The sequence below is a fragment of the Eptatretus burgeri genome, chromosome 10 (genome assembly GCF_056783735.1).
Source record: "Eptatretus burgeri isolate ZD-2024b chromosome 10, Ebu_testis_v1, whole genome shotgun sequence".
In the NCBI taxonomy this organism is placed as follows: Eukaryota; Metazoa; Chordata; class Myxini; order Myxiniformes; family Myxinidae; genus Eptatretus; species Eptatretus burgeri.
The window spans coordinates 69,152,749-69,171,550 of NC_140970.1; the positions used below are offsets into that span (position 1 = coordinate 69,152,749).

The 18,802-nt window shown below is 42.6% G+C and overlaps 1 long non-coding RNA gene across 1 annotated transcript in view; it reads right to left on the reverse strand.

The window, feature by feature from the left end:
• Positions 1-4,146: 4,146 nt before the first annotated feature.
• LOC147018799 (uncharacterized) overlaps positions 4,147-18,802 on the reverse strand; it is a 41,802-nt gene continuing 27,146 nt past the window's right edge. Inside the window, exons 3-5 of the long non-coding RNA XR_015062815.1 lie at positions 12,529-12,621; positions 6,018-6,135; positions 4,147-4,411 (exon numbers count right to left, since the gene is read on the reverse strand). This is a non-coding gene — a long non-coding RNA (uncharacterized LOC147018799). The remainder of the gene's footprint in view (positions 4,412-6,017; positions 6,136-12,528; positions 12,622-18,802) is intronic.

Below are 18,802 nucleotides of genomic sequence, written 5' to 3' on the forward strand. Positions count from 1 at the left end.
ACATGACTGCCACACCATGTGACCTATGACATCATAATTATAATTAAAACATTCCACATGAATAGCCACTCCTATGCTGAAATTTTTTGTCAATCTGACAAGAGGTTGCACAGAAAAACTCACGTTCTGTGCGGCAAAATAAACAAACAAGACAAAGATGTCATGCAGAGCACGACACGTGCAAAATCCATCAAATCAAATTTGACCTCAGCAATAATTGGTGTTTGAATTAAATGACCAAATATGCAACTCCTCTTCAAGTTTCAAGTCAATCAGATGAAAATTGAAGATTTTAGATGCTTCATCTTGAGTTGACCTTTGACCTTTTGATCTCAAAAATAGTTGCTTTCCCAATTCAGTGATGCAAATTTTGTTCAAATTTCAAGTCAATCGGATGAAAAATGACGATTTTAGAAATATACCTCAAGATGACCTTCGACCTTGGACCTCAAAATAAATATGCTTCTCAGTTGAGACTACCTGCACAACTTCGTGAAGTTTCATGATGTTCGGTTTGGAATTGTGACCTGTAGGCGATTGACAAACAGACAGAATGACAAGAAAAAGATGCCGTGCAGAGCACGATACTTGCAAAATCCACACCCATCTCCAAAGGTTACCAGGATACACCAAAATTATCCATTTGATTAGGATTAAAATTGACAATCTTAATCAAAGCTCAAGTCAATCGGATGAAAATGGATTATTTTTTAGATTGAAATTGATGATTTCAGAAGTTTGACCTTGAGTTGACCTGTGACCTTCTGATCTCAAAAATAGTTGGTTTCCCAATTCAGTGACGCAATTTGCAAATCCTCTTCAAAGGCTTCTCAGTTGAGACTACCTCTACAAGTTCGTGAAGTTTCATGACGTTCGGTTTGTAATTGTGAGCTGTCGGTGACTGGCAAACAAACAAACAGACAGACAGACAGAATGACAAGAAAAAGACGTACGACAGACAGACAGACAGACAGAATAACAAAATCGACTGACCAATATACTTGAAAAATCTTCAATTTTGCAAGTAACAAACAAGAAAATGGAGCCAAATGCAATACCCTCTCCTCTGGCGAGGGTAAAAATGCAAGACCTTCTCCTCTGGTGCGGGTCATAATAAACACCTTTTTAATAATTATAAGAAGCGTTTTCCTATTTCACTGCCTTCCTGTATGAACACCGCTAGGTTTGGCTTCATTTCGGTGAACCTTTGGGAAACGTAGTGATCATAATATTAATTCAATGCCATAGAGTAAATCTAACCAACGTTTCAGTCATTTGCGAGGGTCTTGTACCCCCGGCTCAGTTGATTCGTGTTAACGGTCCATCTGACGCGACAATATTTATAGTGGAAATGAAACGTCTGGCTTTAGTTGCAGTCTGTGAAAGATACAGACCCACCAAGCCGAAAGTGGTGCCAACTGCTATAACTGTACCGGCTGTAATAGTCAGCCTGCATGGGGATTATAACGCGTTTTTGACGATTCCAGTCCACCCTTTGGGAAGGGAATGTATTCCCATAATAGCCAGGTGGTCCTCCGGTGTGCATGTTCAGGATAGTAGACATATAACGAGGAACGGGGAGGTTATATAGGTTGGAGGTGGGGAGGTGGGAGAATGTCTTTCCCACCTTTCTTGTCAGGGACATCTTGCCCTACTTTAGTCTAATGTCAGGACATGATCATGCTCAGCTTGCTCTCCCTCTCATGCTTTTCAATTAAGAGTTGGCATCAATAGTAATCAACAACAGCGTATTGGAGCATTATGTTCTCCGATATTTCATGCTGTGATTATCTTGGCTTGTGTTTCATGGACATTACTCAGATTAACCAAAATCTACACGCACCCATACAATGCAATCCTTTTTTTTCAAGTAACTCTTCATACGATAAAATCGTACGATAGTCCCAACCCAAAAGCATACTTTCATAAAATATACAATGGAATCTTTTATAATCAAATTATGTTTTTAATTGGAGATGGAGCAGAGTTTGGGCATGTAGTACTGGATATGAACACATCATGATAATGCTACACCCATCCCTGCACAGCATCAAAACACCAGTTTGTGTGTATTGAAGAAAAAAAATTGTCATCTGTCTGTATGTTTGCGTTTTTTTTGCAAAGACCGCTGGGCCGACAACCACCACATTTGACACAGAGACCAAGTCTGACTCGGGGATTGTCCTAAGAGTATTTTCATCCATCAATTTAGCCTTTAAAGACCCCAAAAACTCCTGAGGCCCTTCAAGACCCTTTAAGACCTCAAAGACCCTTGAGACCCCTTTAATACCCATAAGATCTTTTAACATCCATAAGAGCCCGAAGACCCTTGTTCGGACTACATCCGTCCGTGAAGCCGTGTGACTACATGTCTATTAATTATGCACCGTTTAAACATAAGTTGCACCCTGATTACACGTAAGTCTATTAATTACATACCATTGCATTGTACCTTTAAAACCTTTATACCCTTTTAGACTGTTAAGACCCCTTAGGCCTTTGAAGAGCTTTTATCAAGACCCTTAAGACCCCTCAAGACCTCTAAGACCCCCAAGACCCTTCACTGCACAAAACTACACAAAACAAGTACTGTCGAGGGTCTGCAATCTCTGATTGCCCTTTCCAATCCATTTTTTTATACTTGGTCCCCACCTATGGACCTCTGGTGTTAAGTAGTCCATGCTTCAGCTTTGTTGCATAGCCTCAACCTGTGCCACTGCAGTCAGGTCTCTTTCATCCTTCTCTTCATCCCCCAGTGAGTTCCCCACTCCCATCGTCTTTCTCTTTCTTGCCACTTGCTGTCTGGCCCAAGTTTTAATTTTTTCTCTTCTTATCTTTCTTTTGTTTCATATTTGTACATCATCAACATCACTCTTTCAAAATTGTAGAGTGTGTTCTCTCTGTCCTGCCAGCAAGTTCCAAAGGCAGTTGAACAGTCCATGAATCAGCCAAAGGCCATGATGAAATTTGTGCCATTGCTGGTGTGTTTCACATATTGCCGCTTACTATGCACCTCTCCCTGTGCATACGCATGGCCACTCCGTCCCGTGCTTTGAACCAAGTTGTGGCATTAATAATTAATCTTCTTCTCCTCTCTCCTTTATATGGAGATCCGGATCCTCTCTCCTCTCCGTCTTTCCAACCCTTAACCTTCCACAACTGTCGCTTCCTCACCACTACCAAATCCAGTTATGTTCTGTGTTGCCCACCCCCAAAGGTAATCCTGTGGCTTTCCCGCCACCCTTGAAAGAATGAACCAGCTTTGGCCATCCCATTTTTTTGCCACCAGCTCCATCAGCTCTTGACCCTCTCTATTCTCCGTTCCCCAACCAAATTTACCAAAACATTTCTCTTCACCTGTCTCCGCTACTCCCACATGCACATTAAAGTCCCCTGCAATGAACAGCATCACTTCCAGCTCAAACATTCTCATCATCCACTCCAGTGTGTCCCTGAATTCCTGCTTCTCCACCCTAGTCCTTCCCGTTTTTGGCCAATATACCGACATAACACAAACCATTTGCCTCTGCACCACCAACCATGCCATAGCTATCCGTCCCTTACATCTTTTCACTCTGACTACCTGCTTGCTGATCTCTTCCGATACTATTATTCCCACGTCATTACTCCTTACATCCCCACCCGCATGAAACATCTTGTATCCTCCTATCAACCTCTTCACCCTGTCTCCTTTACATCTGGTCTCATGCACACACAACACTTGCAAACTCCTTCTCTGCTTCATCTCCACCACTTCGACTCATCTCCCCCCCCCCCCCTTCACACCTCCTCATTGATCCCACATACAAACTACCTAGCTGCTCCTCACTTCTGAACTGTTGCCCACCTGGCAGAGCTAGTACCATCTTAATCAGTTTGAGATGCTCTGGTCATCAATCAGCAGTGCTGCCCTGATTGAACTGCTGGACCAACTGCCCTAGCCTGTTGTCATAATCATGTGTGCGCGCGCGCGCGCGCACACACACACACACACACACACACACACACACACACACACACACACACACACACCACTCTTTCTCCCCTCATCCCCCGATCCCTCGTGCCCACCCCTATCCTTCCACACTCGTCTCCTCTCCCCCACCCTCGAGGCATTCCTCCCTACCCCCATTCCACTTACTCTCTCTTCTCTTTCCTCCCCTTCCTTGTGTTCCACTATCTCCGCTCTCCTTAATACATTAAATTTGTGCTTATTCAGCTTAAAAAAGAGATGCTTTTCACAAAAAACGCAGTTCAAAAATGACTCGGTTCTTTCACAAAAATCACAGTCCTAAAGTTACTCAGTTCCATCCTCTTTGCGCTCATGCAAACACGCTTCTCCACACTTGGACATCCACGACTCCACAGGCAGAAAGATCAGCCACCACTCAAACCGCCGACCCACTCCACCCTACGGTGGGCCAAAGCAAGTCCAGGAGTCAAGATTCATCAGCGTTCATAATAATAATAATAATAATAATATTTTTTATTATAATATAATGAGTTCCCTTGCAAGGAGGCAGCACATCTTTAAGTCTTTGGTACAACTCAGCCGGACCTCCAACCACCGACATCCCAGACTCAGAGCAGACACTCCACTTATTAATCCACCGAGGTTGGTAAAACCACCCTTGGAACGTTAACTTAATGAAACCTTTCTTGGAAAATCAGATCTCTCAACATTATTGTCGTTAACTTTACTGCATTGTCAATATTTCATTCGGAGATTAAACTTGAGAGAGCTCTCAAAACTATTTTTATCATTGTTAAGATCATTATTAATCCCTGTGAGAGGTAAAACTTGTTGTAAATCGCAAGTCCTATCAACCTATGTATTCAACGTTTTCAATATTTTTCAGAAAACTTTAATTACAAGATGCGTTTGCCCTACAAAGCGTGGTGTTGGCTTATTGCTTAAGGTGCTTGGCTGAAGATGTTAGTGTCCTCATTTCAAGCCTCCGTCGTTCCTTCAACATAACACCAGATGGGTTGGCTCAACCTATCATCCTGAGGTTGGCAAAATCAGTACCAGCTTACTGGAAATAATGAGCCATTCGAGTATCCTCCATCGGGGTGGCAACCCATCCAGGATTGTGCCCTCCAGCCAAGGAAAAACTGTTTCAGCAGCACAAGCGTTTGAAGATGTGAAAGGAATGGTTATTCTTGTGTTTTTTTCCCCCTAACTCACAGATTGTGTAAAAGCTTTAAAGATGGAAAGGTCATGTCATTACTAATTGTTCCTTATAGATTGTAAAACTAGAAGGGCACTCGGTAGAGCGCATACCTCCGCCCCGGAATGCCTGATCCACGAGAACATATCGGGTCCAATACATTTTTGAAATATCATACTATACAGTGCTGTATCGTTGTTGGCCCCATCTCTCAATGGTGAAGAATCATTTTGAAATTAAATAATTATCGTATCCAGATCCGGATTTGGATGTTCACCAAAATCGAATCAATTCTTCATTGTCACGCACCCATGTCCACCAAGTTTCATCTGAATCCATCCACAACTTTTGAGATATCATGCTATATTTCGTTTTTGGCCCTCTATGGTGAAGAATCACTTTTTAAAAATTTTAGTCATTAGATCCGGATCCGGATCCTCACCGAAGTCTAATCAGTTCGTCCTTGTCGCACACCAAACCCTGTCCACAAAATTTCATCTGGATCCGTCCATAACTTTTTGAAATGTCCTGCACACAGACAAACAGACAAACAAACAAACAAGACGAAGACGTTGTGCAGAGCACGATACTTGCAAAATCCATAAAACAAATTTGACCTAAAAAAAAAAAAATCCTGGTTGAATTCAATGACCAAATATGCAACTCCACTTCAAATTTCAAGTGAATCAGATGAAAATCGACAATTTTAGAATTTTGGCCTGTGTTGACCTTTTAGCCGAGGTGGACCTCCAAAATAATTGGTGGTTGAATTCAGTGACCTGAAATATAAATCCTCTTCAAATTTCAAGTCAATGGGTTAAAAATTAAGGATTTTAGAAATCTCACCTCAGTTGTTGACCTTTGGCGTATGTTGACCATTTGACGTCAAAAACAATAGACTTCTTCCTTGTGATAAACTCTACCATGCGGTGAAGTTTCGTAAAGATCGGTTTAAAATTGTGACCTGCAGGTGACAGACAGACAAACAGACAAAGAGACAGACAAACAGACAGCCAAACATACAGAAAGGGGGTGAAAAAAGAACCTCCTTCACATTCGGTGGCAGAGGTAATAATAAAAATCACAAATGTGGTTCTCGGACTATGGGTGAGCATGTTGTTCAGATAACTTTTCAAATTCCTCTGCTCGTCATACACACTGATAGGTTGTGGAAGTTTTGACCAACTTTTTCCCCTTCCCCTCCTAACCGATCCAAACACCTTAATCCATCCTCCTACTCCTACACCCTCCTAATCTTTCCCTTTCTCCCCAACGGAAAAAGGGTTCTTGGTGCAAAATTTTAACCTTCATGCATGAGTTTTAACGCATCACACATCAGGAATTAATAACACAATGAATCATTACGTAGTTGTAACAGTTGGCTTGGCTGCAGGTCGAAGCAAGTTGGTGCTGAAATCGCAAGCTTACGTTGATACGTGGGAAGTTCAACGATTTCAAATGGACTTCTCGACCAAGAAGACACAAATTCAATATGTCACCTTTGGTTGAGTGCAGAAATATAGTTCGATCCAAAGGTGTGACACGAGATTAGGCTCGGTGGCGCGTTCCTCCATTTAAAAATCATTGGGCATCAATTTCAGTGGAATCTGAAAGGGTATTTGGAATGAGGGTAATATGTATTATATGGAATACACGTCGAATGCATGAAATCCACTTTAAAAAATAATTGCAATTTTCCCCTGAAGTCGATTGAAAGTGTTTGCAATTTTTGGTGACTCTTCATTCTTTTGGATGCAAAATCGAGTAATGAGTATGGCCGCTCAGTTTGGTGAATGTATAAAGTGGGTTGGAAATAAATTTCTCATGCTTTTGCAAACAGAAGAGTCTTCAGTTGTAAATGAATCATCAATTTTGTGTTTCAAATACAGGGTGTTTCAAAAAGATTGATACGATTTTGACTTCCTGCCATTTCTTCGTTTTTTGACCTGCACCGTTTTCCTTTTCAGGATTTGGTGGTTTTACCGTGGTATTTGTTCCCTGAGATTTCTGGCTCCGTTGTTCAACTGTGCCATTGACAGTGAAGCAGAAGACAAAAGTGGTGGCTCTGTGGAATGAGACGAAATCATTTGTAGACACCCGCCGGAGTTTCTGCCGGGAATACGACCTCAGAACACGTGATGAACCAACAAATTGTTTCATTCAACATATTGTGAAACATTTTCAGCACAAGGGTGCAGTGTACAACCAGAGCAAGGGCAACAGTGGCAGAACAGCATCAGTAACCAAGATCCAAGCCAACATCGACGCTGTGTGGGATTCTGCAGTGGACAGTCCCAAGAAGTCCCACCGCCGGCGCTCCCGGGAGCTCGATATCAAACCAACATTACTCTAGCATATCCTCACTAAGAAACTGAAGCTTTTCCCATGCATCATCTTTATTAGGCATAAACTGAGTCAAGATGACATGAGAAGGAGACTTGATATGTGTAACTGGCTCAGTGACAGGATGAAGTGGTACCCAAACTGGATCAACCTGATCTGGTTCAGTGATGAAGCCCATTTCCCCTTGAACAGTGCCATAAACAACCACAACAACATTTTTTGGGGGGCAGAACCACCTGAGGAGATCACTGAGAGGTACCTGAAAGGAACTAAGGCCACATGCTTCTGCACCTACAATGCCAGATGGGGAATGCTTGGGCTTTACTGGTTTGAGAATGACAGCAGCAGGAAGGTGACAATCAATGGTGAGCACTAACATGCCATGCTCCAGAAGTTCCATAATGATTTAGCCTCAAAGGTCACCCCAAACCAGCTCAGCATGACCTGGTTTATGAAGGATGGTGACACCATCACTTTCCTGCGGCAGATCTTCAGAAACCACCTCATTGCCCTGGGTACCGCTTATGACTGGGCACCCCATAGCCCAGACTTGAACCCTCTGGACTACTACTTCTGGGGGACTGCCAAGGGTTCTGTCTACACCAACCGCTCTGCCACACTGGATGATCTGAAGCAGGAGGTGTCAGACTACCTCCAGGCAGTGCCACATGAGACCTTCAGGAAAGTTGGACAGAACTTTGGAGTCAGGATCAATGCCTGTTTGAGCATTGATCCTGTGAGGGTCACACATCGAGAACGTCAATTGCAAGGATTTGGCGTAAATGCCAATTTCAGACTTCGGCTCTCACTAACTCGAGCAGTGACTTACTGCAATAGCAATCAGTGAAAGAAAGTACCACGTCATAAGCTTTCAAGAAATGTTTGGTTCACGTTCCTGAGGTTTCTGTTTCTTTGTAAATCAACATTTGAAGTTGTATCACTCTGTTTGAAACACTATATTGTCCTGATCGAAGCTTCCCCAGGCTCAATGAGGCGTTCCTACGATGTTGTAGCTTGCAAAAAAATTTTTGATTAAATTCCGGCAAGAAAAGCTTCTCTCTAATAATACTACTGTGCCAAAGGCTGTCAAAAACAGATCCAAGGAAACTATGGAGGGAAGGGGGTGGAGGTGAGAGGGGTGGGGTGGGGGGGGGAGAAGATGTTGCTCTTCTCCCTCTGATTCCCTCTGTCCAAATGTCGTGATGTTTGAAAGACATATTTATTGACAAGTTCTGTGAGTTTGTTAGGTGTTAATTTTCTCAATTTATTTGCATGAATATGTACATTGCCTCCCCTTTAATATGTGTATACAGTACTCCAGATTGTTATTGTATGCAGTCAAGGCTCATGAATGAGATGGAACACTGAATGGATCAGGATGAAACAGACAAAAAGAAACAGTAGAAGAAGTTGGAAACACCAACAGCAGCGTTGAAGGACAAAATTGAGGAAGACTTGGACAAACAATGGTTGGTGGGTGGGGGGGGAGGATTTTCCAATTTGGACATAGTGTCACGTCCAGTGGGTCTGCCCCTACCTGGACGGATGGCCAAACAGTTCTCTTTGAGGCTCACAGCCGAGATTATGGCGCACACGGGAAAGAAAGGTCAGCAAAGGACAGAGTCACACGGGTTGTACTCGAACCCACTAAAGATACATGGACATCAGCAACTTAAATAAATAATGATTTAATAACAAGAAGATCAACAATTATAATGGAAATAAATCAAGACCTGAGGTCACCTAAATCTAATTTTGAGGCGCCTCCACACAGACATAAATACAAACAAGGGAACAGAATAAAATAAAGAATTTCAGGAGTGAGTTTCAGTAGCTTGTAGGTCACCAAACCACTTTGTCACTGTGCGGGAAAATGCACCCAAAATGGCACAAAGGCGCTCTCTGGGCGGGCAAATGTAGAGGAGGTAGTTGGGGCGGTGATACTCAAGGATCGTCCAAACTGACGCCGCTGCTTTGCAGAATGGTGCCGTCTCTTTCCCCCCGATGGCTCGTGTCGAGCCATCAGGTAATGGCTTTGGCGCTGGTCCCACACGATTCAGCCAAAAGTCAATGGCTAATATCTTGCTCCATCATGCGGGCAAATTCACAGCGTGACACAAGAATTGTCGCTGTATTTCATCATGTCCAGACGTAGTCAGCCAGTGAGACATCCTCACTATATCGTGTCCTCCCACAACTCTCTGCTCTTTGACCACTGTCCTCCCCTTCAGAACACCGATTGCCTCAATCCTTCTGCCTCCACCAAACCTTTTGCCTCACTCTCTTCTGTGTCTTCTTTCTGGCCGTGTTCCGACCACCGATTATATCCCAAATTAGGTCCGCTTGCCACAAAACAGCGTGACATTTCCTCTCCTCCTGCATTGAGTGGCTTCCCCTGTTCTCTTCCCAGAGATGCGCTCTTCTCCCTCTTACTAATGTCACGCCCATTAATCATCCACTCCAGGGGCATGATTTGTCAGCCGTCACCCCTCGAGGCAGGCTTTCTGCCTGCTTGGACCAACAGCTCGGTAGTTGTTTTTTTAAGGACATGATCCATCTTTATCACCGGTCTTGAAATACAAAAACATAGGAAAAGGTCACGGGGGAAATTACAAACTGGGGGAAATTATCCTTAATCCCTATCTAATTAACACAGCACCACACCCCGTGTGGTGGCACGTAACACTTAAGCAGCCACGTAACCACAGGAAAAAAATTTATGATGTCATCAGTCAAGTGATTCAGCAGCTATGTCTTTTTTGTTCCCCCCCCCCCTTTCAAAAACCTTCTCTGAAATGGCTGAACAGATTGAGGTGAAACATGACAAGTACGACTTGGAAGAAGACTTGGAAGAAGACTTGGAAGAAGAAACTTGGAAGACAAGTACGACTTGAACCATAAGGAAGAAAACATTCACACACATGATATCACAGGTCACATAGTTTAGCAGCCACATTGGATTTACCCTAAAACCTCCAAAAATCTCCTTCTCCGGAATGGCTGGACAGATCAAAGGAAAACTTCACGCAAATGTTCCACAAGCCTTGGGAATACCAAGGTATTCATGAATTATTGATATCACATGGTCTGGCAGGCATATTGGATTGAGCGAAAATCCTTCTTAAAAACTTTTCTCTTGAACCGCTTCATCAATCGATGTCAAACTTCAAAATTATGATCTAGTAGTGATGGCGAATATAAGTTTTAAATTTTAACCTGATCAGACACGTGGTCCAGCAGACTGAATTAAGTTTTTTGAATCTGGGTAACACACCAGTACACAAACACCACACAAAATACACAACACAAAATGACACAAACACCACACAAAAGTCCTGGTGAGCATCCGCAATCTCTGATTGCTATTTTTCTTGTCGATTTTATTCTAATTTTAATTGGGAATTTATGGGTTGTTTGCTTTTTTATCGGGAATTCTACTTTTTAATCGGGAATTTATGGCTTTTTCAAATTTGTGATATGACACAGACTCCATTCTGGTGGCCAATTTCATCTTCTTTAACTGGTCTATGAATCTTGACTCCTGTCATGCATTCATCACTCTTCATGGATTGAATCCACTTTGCAGAAGCTGGTGTTCTATGTCTCCTCTGTGCTCCAACTTTTAATGTTTAGGTTTCTCTTGTGGAGCTTTATTTTTGGTTTTATGGACACAGCTAGCACCTCCCCAGCCTCTCAACTTGGTGCAGATCCCTGTCTTTCTATGAGATGGTCTTTCTTCTCACAAGTGGAGGTGTTTTATTCTTTACAGTGAACATTTTGGCTGCTCGGTGCTGCTGCACAGTCTCGGCACTCTGCCTGTATGGCAGTTTTCTATTTTTCTCAACACAAGATTTGTTTTCATCTTTCCCAGACATTCTTCCGCCTCCCTACCGGCAGCACCTCAGCACCAATCTTTCCCCTCAGGGATTGCCGCATGGGCCGCCTGACATCCCAACCAAGGCTTGAGTAGCATCGAGTCACTTCTGGCTTACCTCTCCCTTCTCTGCCAAGCCCACAATACCATTGCTGCCTATTGCCACCAGCCTTGCAGCATGACAATCGTCGGGGGCTACAAGCAGTGCACCCGAGATGCAAACATCTGCAGGGCTTCGTCTCGGTCCATAGGCCGCAAAGCCTCATTCATCCCTCGGTGATCTCTTCCTCCGCACTGACCGATCCTCTCCAGTCTGGCAACGTCGCTTTCAAATATCTAATTCTCAGCATTCAGGGCCTCACAGATTCCACTGGAGACATGAACAACTGTCCCGACTGTACGCGAGCCATGAAGCCCCACATACCCCGCAACAACCCATGCCTTCGTTCTCTATCGAGACTTTGAGTCTTGCTAATATTGCCAGTCCTCCCTCCAGAACACCTCCTTCCTCCTCTCTCTTCCCTCACTGCCAGGATTGAGGCCTCACAATCACCAGCCGTGAACACAAGTGGGAAAACTGGTCAGTAAGGCCGCTGACGAGGTGATTACACGCCGGCTTAATTGACACGTGTGTGTGTGTGTGTGTGTGTGTGTGTGTGTGTGTGTGTGTGTGTGTGTGTGTGTGTGTGTGTGTGTGTTTAGTCAGGGTGATGGACAACAATTGCCTGATATTCGTCAAAAGACACCATAGAATCTTTAACATCCACCATAAACCAATGCTGGTAGATGTATCATCATCTGAAATTCCTATCTAATGGACAGCACACTTTATGATGCAACACCCTTCCTGTGAAGCAGCAATGTGACAGTTTATAGTCAGGTTTGTTGAAAATCGATCCCAGACTCGACAGTTCAAAGGCAAGTGTGCTATCTCAGCATCATACTTTTGTACAAGTTATGGAAGCAGACATACATTTTAAATAGAAAAGGAAATTGAATTGTTGGAAGAATACAGTTTAAATGTATACTATGAATAGCAGTTGCAATAGAGATGATGATAGTGGGTGTGTGATCTGAGGTCAAAACCAAATGAACATCTTTTAGAAGAATAACAGCCTATTTTTCATCTCGTGATCCTACCTGATGGGCATTGCAAAGTGAGGAAACATGAATATCGCCAAGGTGTCTTCCAGCTATTTGAAGTACAGTACTCCATGCCACACCAAGTCAAGGCTGTGAATGGGGCAGTTGGAGACCCAAACAGGTTCTGTTAGAAATAGGTCCTAATAAAGTGGCCAGGAACTAACTGTTCATTGGCATTTATCATGAGAGTAAAGGTTCACGTCTCATGAAAAAAAACCATGTGCAAAGTCAATGATCATGAGTATTCTCCCTCTCTTAACACATCCCCTCCCCACCCCCACCTGCTTTCCTCAACATTGCTGTTTTTAAATATTTACTGCACAATCTTCCCCCTTTTATCTTCTACCCTCTCCTTATCTTTTTTCCCCCAATTTTCTGGGGTTTTCCCCATCACCGTGGTCTTATTTTGCTCTTGCCCGCTACTTGTGCTTTGCAGATCTATCATCAACCAGGATGACTCAAAATAGCTCCGCTCCCTGATACGGAGGTAGTGGGTGAAGGAAAGTGGTTGGGGGGGGGGGGTGGGAAGAGGGTGTTCGGGCATGGCAGGACTCCTTGGTTATTGTGGCTAGGATCCCATTAGAAGCACGATCAGATTAGTGGTGCAGCTAATGAATTTTCCGCTTGAGTTCGGAACGGCAGCAAACATTCAAGATTTCAGATGATAGGCTGAACTGTATATGGGACTAAATGTTTGGTAAAGGAGAGAGAGTCAGGAAGTGAGGTCAAGTAAATGATGATTACAGGGGGGTCCATTTATAGACAAGGAACAGGACCCGACTGAAAATGGTCCCACTAAGCCCACACCGCAGACAAGACGTGCTTACGTATTCTGTTAGGAAACCTTCTCTGGATGTGTCCATGGAGAGTATAAAGTCAAACTGTGTGTGGTATCAGTTTTATTATTTTGCCTATTGTTTGTGATGGGGGTCATACTCCAAGTAATGGAAACGGAATGGGTATGTGGTTACAACAACACATGTATCTTGGTGTCACATGTCGTTTTTTTGACAGATATGGTCCAGCAAATGTTATCAGCATAATCATCATCATCATTAATGGCAATACTCCACACCATCATAGTTAATCATTATCCTGAGTCAATAGCATCAGCACAGTCCATGGATTATAATGAATACAATCTTTTATCCTCATCATCATCATCACAGTCACCATCATTATCATGATACACAATTTATCTTTAGCTTGATCACATCACAGTCCATTGTCATTGTCATTATCATTGTCGTCGTCATTGGCCTAGTATATGGAGTTGCACATAGTCACCCTGCCATGCACACACATGCCACTGTACAGGCAAGGCCAGGCACTCGACATGTGCAGTTGGCACAGCAGCAAGCAGACTTCACACAGTGACAAGCAACTAATGCCATGGAATCTGTTGGGGCTTGGTCTTTGGTCATCATTTTCGCCTTGTGTCATCTTTGATTTCATACCCATGTCCAGCGGGTAAGGGCATATCCTGCTTGGTGTCCGTGCTTCTCTCCACAGGGGGCCCTGGTAGTTGGCTCATTTAATATGAATGGCCAAACTGTCAGATGTAGCTGGCAGAACAACCAGTACCTCACTTTATCAGTCGAGGTCCCAGTCATCTTTACACATGTGTAAAGACTATACACAAACTGCTCGCATTTTGCACGGACTGCTTTGTCTACAGATGATTTATGTTCAAGTTCTGAAAGGGCTTTCTGATTCTCACGGCTAGTTTTGAGAATGCTTAAGGACTTCTTTTTACCAACTCCTGACAGGGCACTTGTCATATTAGTGCAGGAGTGCTGTCATGTCACTTGTCATGCAGGGAGTGCTGCACACAATGTTGGGCCTATATTCTCTGTGATGTAATTGATGGATATGAACTATATTTTGTTATGGCTCCAGCGAAGAACGATAGCTCCTTACACCCAAGTGCATTGAAGTGAGCGACACGGTGCACGCATGGCCACATCCGTGTCTGGGGATTGATCCACTATTCCGCAGCATATAGATGTGCCATGTTTGGCATGGAGCGGAATCCTGGTATCGGCGTCTTGCTGATCAGATTCCAGATCCTCATTTATCTCACAGTGACCGTTGGCGATGCACACTGCTTTTTCCTCATCCTGGAATCCTGGAATCCTCATCCTCTGCAAACCCCTCACAAATGTTTTGCAGGGAATAGCAGAATTGATCACAACATGAAAGCCACTCTAGTTGGGCACTCGCTGCCCATCAGAATCCACAAGCTCAATCAGAGGGATGTCCACATCAAAGAGTTCAGTTCGACAAACGTTTCACAAGAGCCCAAGCAAGATCGATGTCGCAGAAAGATGAATGCAAGGAATTCATGCTCAGGAACCAGCACTCTCACACTTTGTGAAGAAAGTCACTTTTGGTCGTTTTTCCATGCCCACTGAACTCACCAATAACTTGGTTCATCATGATAGCGTCAAGAGATATCCTTCTCTGAGAATGATCTGCTTCCATCTTCGCTCTGGAAATGATCCAAACTGTTCTTTTATAAATCACAAGGCTTGTTGCATGTGTGGTATACTTGCCATACAACGTTTCATCAATTGTCATTGTTTCACCTGCTTCTGAACAGATGCACCAGGAGAAATATAAGATGCAATGACAATCCCACATTCTTCTGACTGCACTAAAAGTTCCATGGTTAGACTAGTATATACTATTTCTGTGTCATCATAGGAGTAACAGTGCCCCAATCTGTTAATCAAGGTGGTCAGTTCTTTTGAGCCTGTTACATGGCATATGTCATGGCAACTCATGTGCTTAGAGGTCTTGATATTTGCATGTGAAGCACAGTGCAGAATATCGTGGGCCACAAAAAGCACTCTTCGTTCATCTGATTGTTTTTTTTACAGTATGGAAATATGAACTCCTTTTGTTCTCCACTATCATCAAATCAAATGCTCCATTGTAGGGGCCAGTACAGACTATCAGGTACTATGGCCTTCACTGATGTGAGATTTATAACTATTGTCTTTATGTGTCTGATACCAATACTTTCACATTCAGAAATGTCACCTTTGATCATCAATGCTGTCAGTTACAAAACTTTTTGACAATTTGTCTGTTCAGAAACTACAGACTGGTCACCAGCAGGCTTTCCAGGCATAGAATGAGATGTTGCCTTCCTGAAGGCTGCATTTGGAACATCTTGGTAGGGAGATTGATCTGGTATACTGAACTGGACGATATACCAATTCGGATTTGTTCTTGACTTGCTGTTGATGGAACACTATGATGTTACGAAAAAGTTTCAACATCCTTAGCTTCAGATGTTGCTTAGTTTAAGAAGCAGATGAGATCCTTAGCTTTACACTTGTAAAGAAGTCCATCAATGTCATAAGCTCTTCCAGCATCCAGTTAATTCTGAATATTTTCAACTAAGTCACTGGAAGCATTGGCATACTTTGTCTTCTTGCTTGCCTTCCTTGAACATTCGATGCTAAGATTGTTCGTTTCTTACCGATATAGGAGGAACAGTAAGTACACTTGTTGGTATTTAGCTCCAGCTGCAACTACATTGGAGTTCCCACCACATATTATATGCAGCATATCCTCATCACCTTATGCAACTGCTGCTTGTTCAATAGATTTGCATGCCTCAAATGTTCTGCCATTCTTCATTTCCATCAACTTTTTTATGGATTTGGTTTTTACAGAGGATACACCCGGACCAGTCCATAGCGTTTGAGCGTGATCGAGATCGCCTCTCATAGAACTCTGAACGGGATGGAATTGCTTCATCCAGCAGTGACATTTCAGAAGGACAAGGTGATGGTCCCTTTTTTTTTTTCCAGAATTATGATGACTTGTGCATGACTTGAAACAGTTTGGATGGCAGTGGACCTCTACAGTCTCTAGTATCTTTATTCCTGACATCAATTGCTCATAACACTCATTGCATCTGCACTGAAGTAAAGCAACCATTAAGTCTCTTTGACCCTGCATTTCTGACAAATACGGTTGTCAAAGGAAGAATGTTACTGCTGTCCTCATCACTCATGATTTACTGAATATACAACTTCACAGCATATATCTGCAAGACGAACACAGCGTTGAGAAACGAGCACAAATTTAAGTAACATTTCAAAATTCTGAAACATATAAGTCCAGGTGAATTATTTTTATTAGTACTCAAAACTAGAACCGTAGGAATAATTGCACTTGGGGCCATTTTGGGGATAATAATTCATCTGCAAATACGCTCAAACAAAGAGTTTAAATTGTCCTTCTCCTTCGACTCCACGGTGTCAAAATTAGTATGTCTTTGTCAGTCCTTTAGGTGTATACACACAAAATATGGTTACATTCTGGCAAGGGGACACATGAGTTATTCCAGATACGATATAGAAAAGACTCGCAGACAAGAAAATGTCTGCAATTTGGGACCAGCTGATTGGCGGAGCATCGGGAAATAAAAATGCATAGATATCACCAAAAAAAAAAAAAACATTCAGTGATGCAATTGGTATCTTTTTATCCCTAAACTTAAAAAATAACAAAAAAACGGGGGGATATTGTATTCGGCTCCGTCTGTCCATCTATCATGCTATCTCCTAAACAGTTGTGCAGAAATTCACCAAACTTGGGAGTTATGATCGCTGTATGGCAATAAGATGCGAGAGTAGTATCATTTTTGGCCCTGCACTCTGGGGCTCTGGGGTGAGGTCAAAAGGTGAAATATCCAAAAATGCAATTATGGGCACTTTTCAAAACGTTTTTAGTGAAACTTTGTCTATGCAATAAATATTGGGGGATGCATGAAATATGTGACGATTTTTTGAGATTTTACCTCCGGTTCATGCCCCTGGGGTCAAAAGAGATTTTTGACAAAACCACTGAGTGTAGAGGTCCACAGGAAGCCAATTATTTTTTTTTTTCTAACTCAGCATGTGATATTGGGTCATTCCTGGTGGAACATTTTGCCATCTTTCAACTTTGCTTTAGGTTGGAAGCATGGGGATTTGCATGGCGCCTCATCGACTTCACTCTAGTTACCTCGCGCATGTGAAGCAAAAAGCAGGGTTAAGCAATTGGTTTATGTCCGTCCATCTGTCTTATCAGTTTATGATTGAGGAACAACTTATTTAAATTGAATGTTATATTTTGAACACGAATCAGAAAATACACCTACCATTTAACGGTACTTTGTCTCTGAATTTGTCCCGATCACGCATGTGCAGACAGGAGTGAGATAATTATTTTACTCTGTGTACCTGCCTGGCATTAAAACAGCATTGGAAATCATTCCAAACAAGAAACTCGCTGTTTTTAAGGATTTCACAAAGGACACAAACAACAGGCACAAATAACTGATCTAACGTATTAGATAGGGTTGTGTAATCACCACTGCACCAACGGCAGTAAAATGGCGATAAATTCAGGAATTCATTGATTTATACGACTTTTACAATCTTTAATTAATTCAAATTGAATTTTATACTTCAACACTGGAGAACACAAATAGCCTTCTTTGCACTTTCAAACCCCTTCTGTTTAGCACATGTTAAATAGGCTGGTGTTATTAGGGTGATGTATAAAACTGCCTCATTGAGTTAAACTTCTGGAATTTTGTTTTTTACGATCTTTAAAATCATTGTTTTATTTCAATTGAAGTGCAGTATATGCTTGAACACTGCATGGGGTAATGTGATTTATGAACTCTCTAATTATCCCATTCCTTGCAGAGTGGAAGTGGGCTTTTGCAATCGTGTGTGTGTGTGTGTGTGTGTGTGTGTGTGTGTGTGTGTGTGTGTGTGTGTGTGTGTGTGTGTGTGTGTGTGTGTGTGTGTGTGTGTGTGTGTGTGTGCGCTGTAACTTTTTTTTTTTTTACAATTTGAGCTTTTATCATCATATTTTCAATAAAAATTTATTATGAGAATCTAGAGAAGACAAATTAATAATTTTGTTAAAAGGTCAGCATCACCAAAACTCATCAATTTTCATCCAATTCAGCTAAAATTCTAATTTATCATTTGAACTTTGTCATCAAATTTTCAACATAACTTTATTATGAGAACTAGCAGGGTTACCAGACATTGCCTGGGTCGGGGGGATGGGGGGGGTACTGACAAGTGGGAGAAGCAGGAGAGCCAGGAGGGTTAAGAATGGGGCAGGCGGCTCGGGGGCAGGAGAACCGATGGGGTGGGGGTGGGGGAAGGAAACTGTGTAGGGGGCAGGAGAGCCAGAACACCAGGTGGTAAAGGAGTCTTAAAGGAACACCAGTGGGTAAAGGGGATTTGAG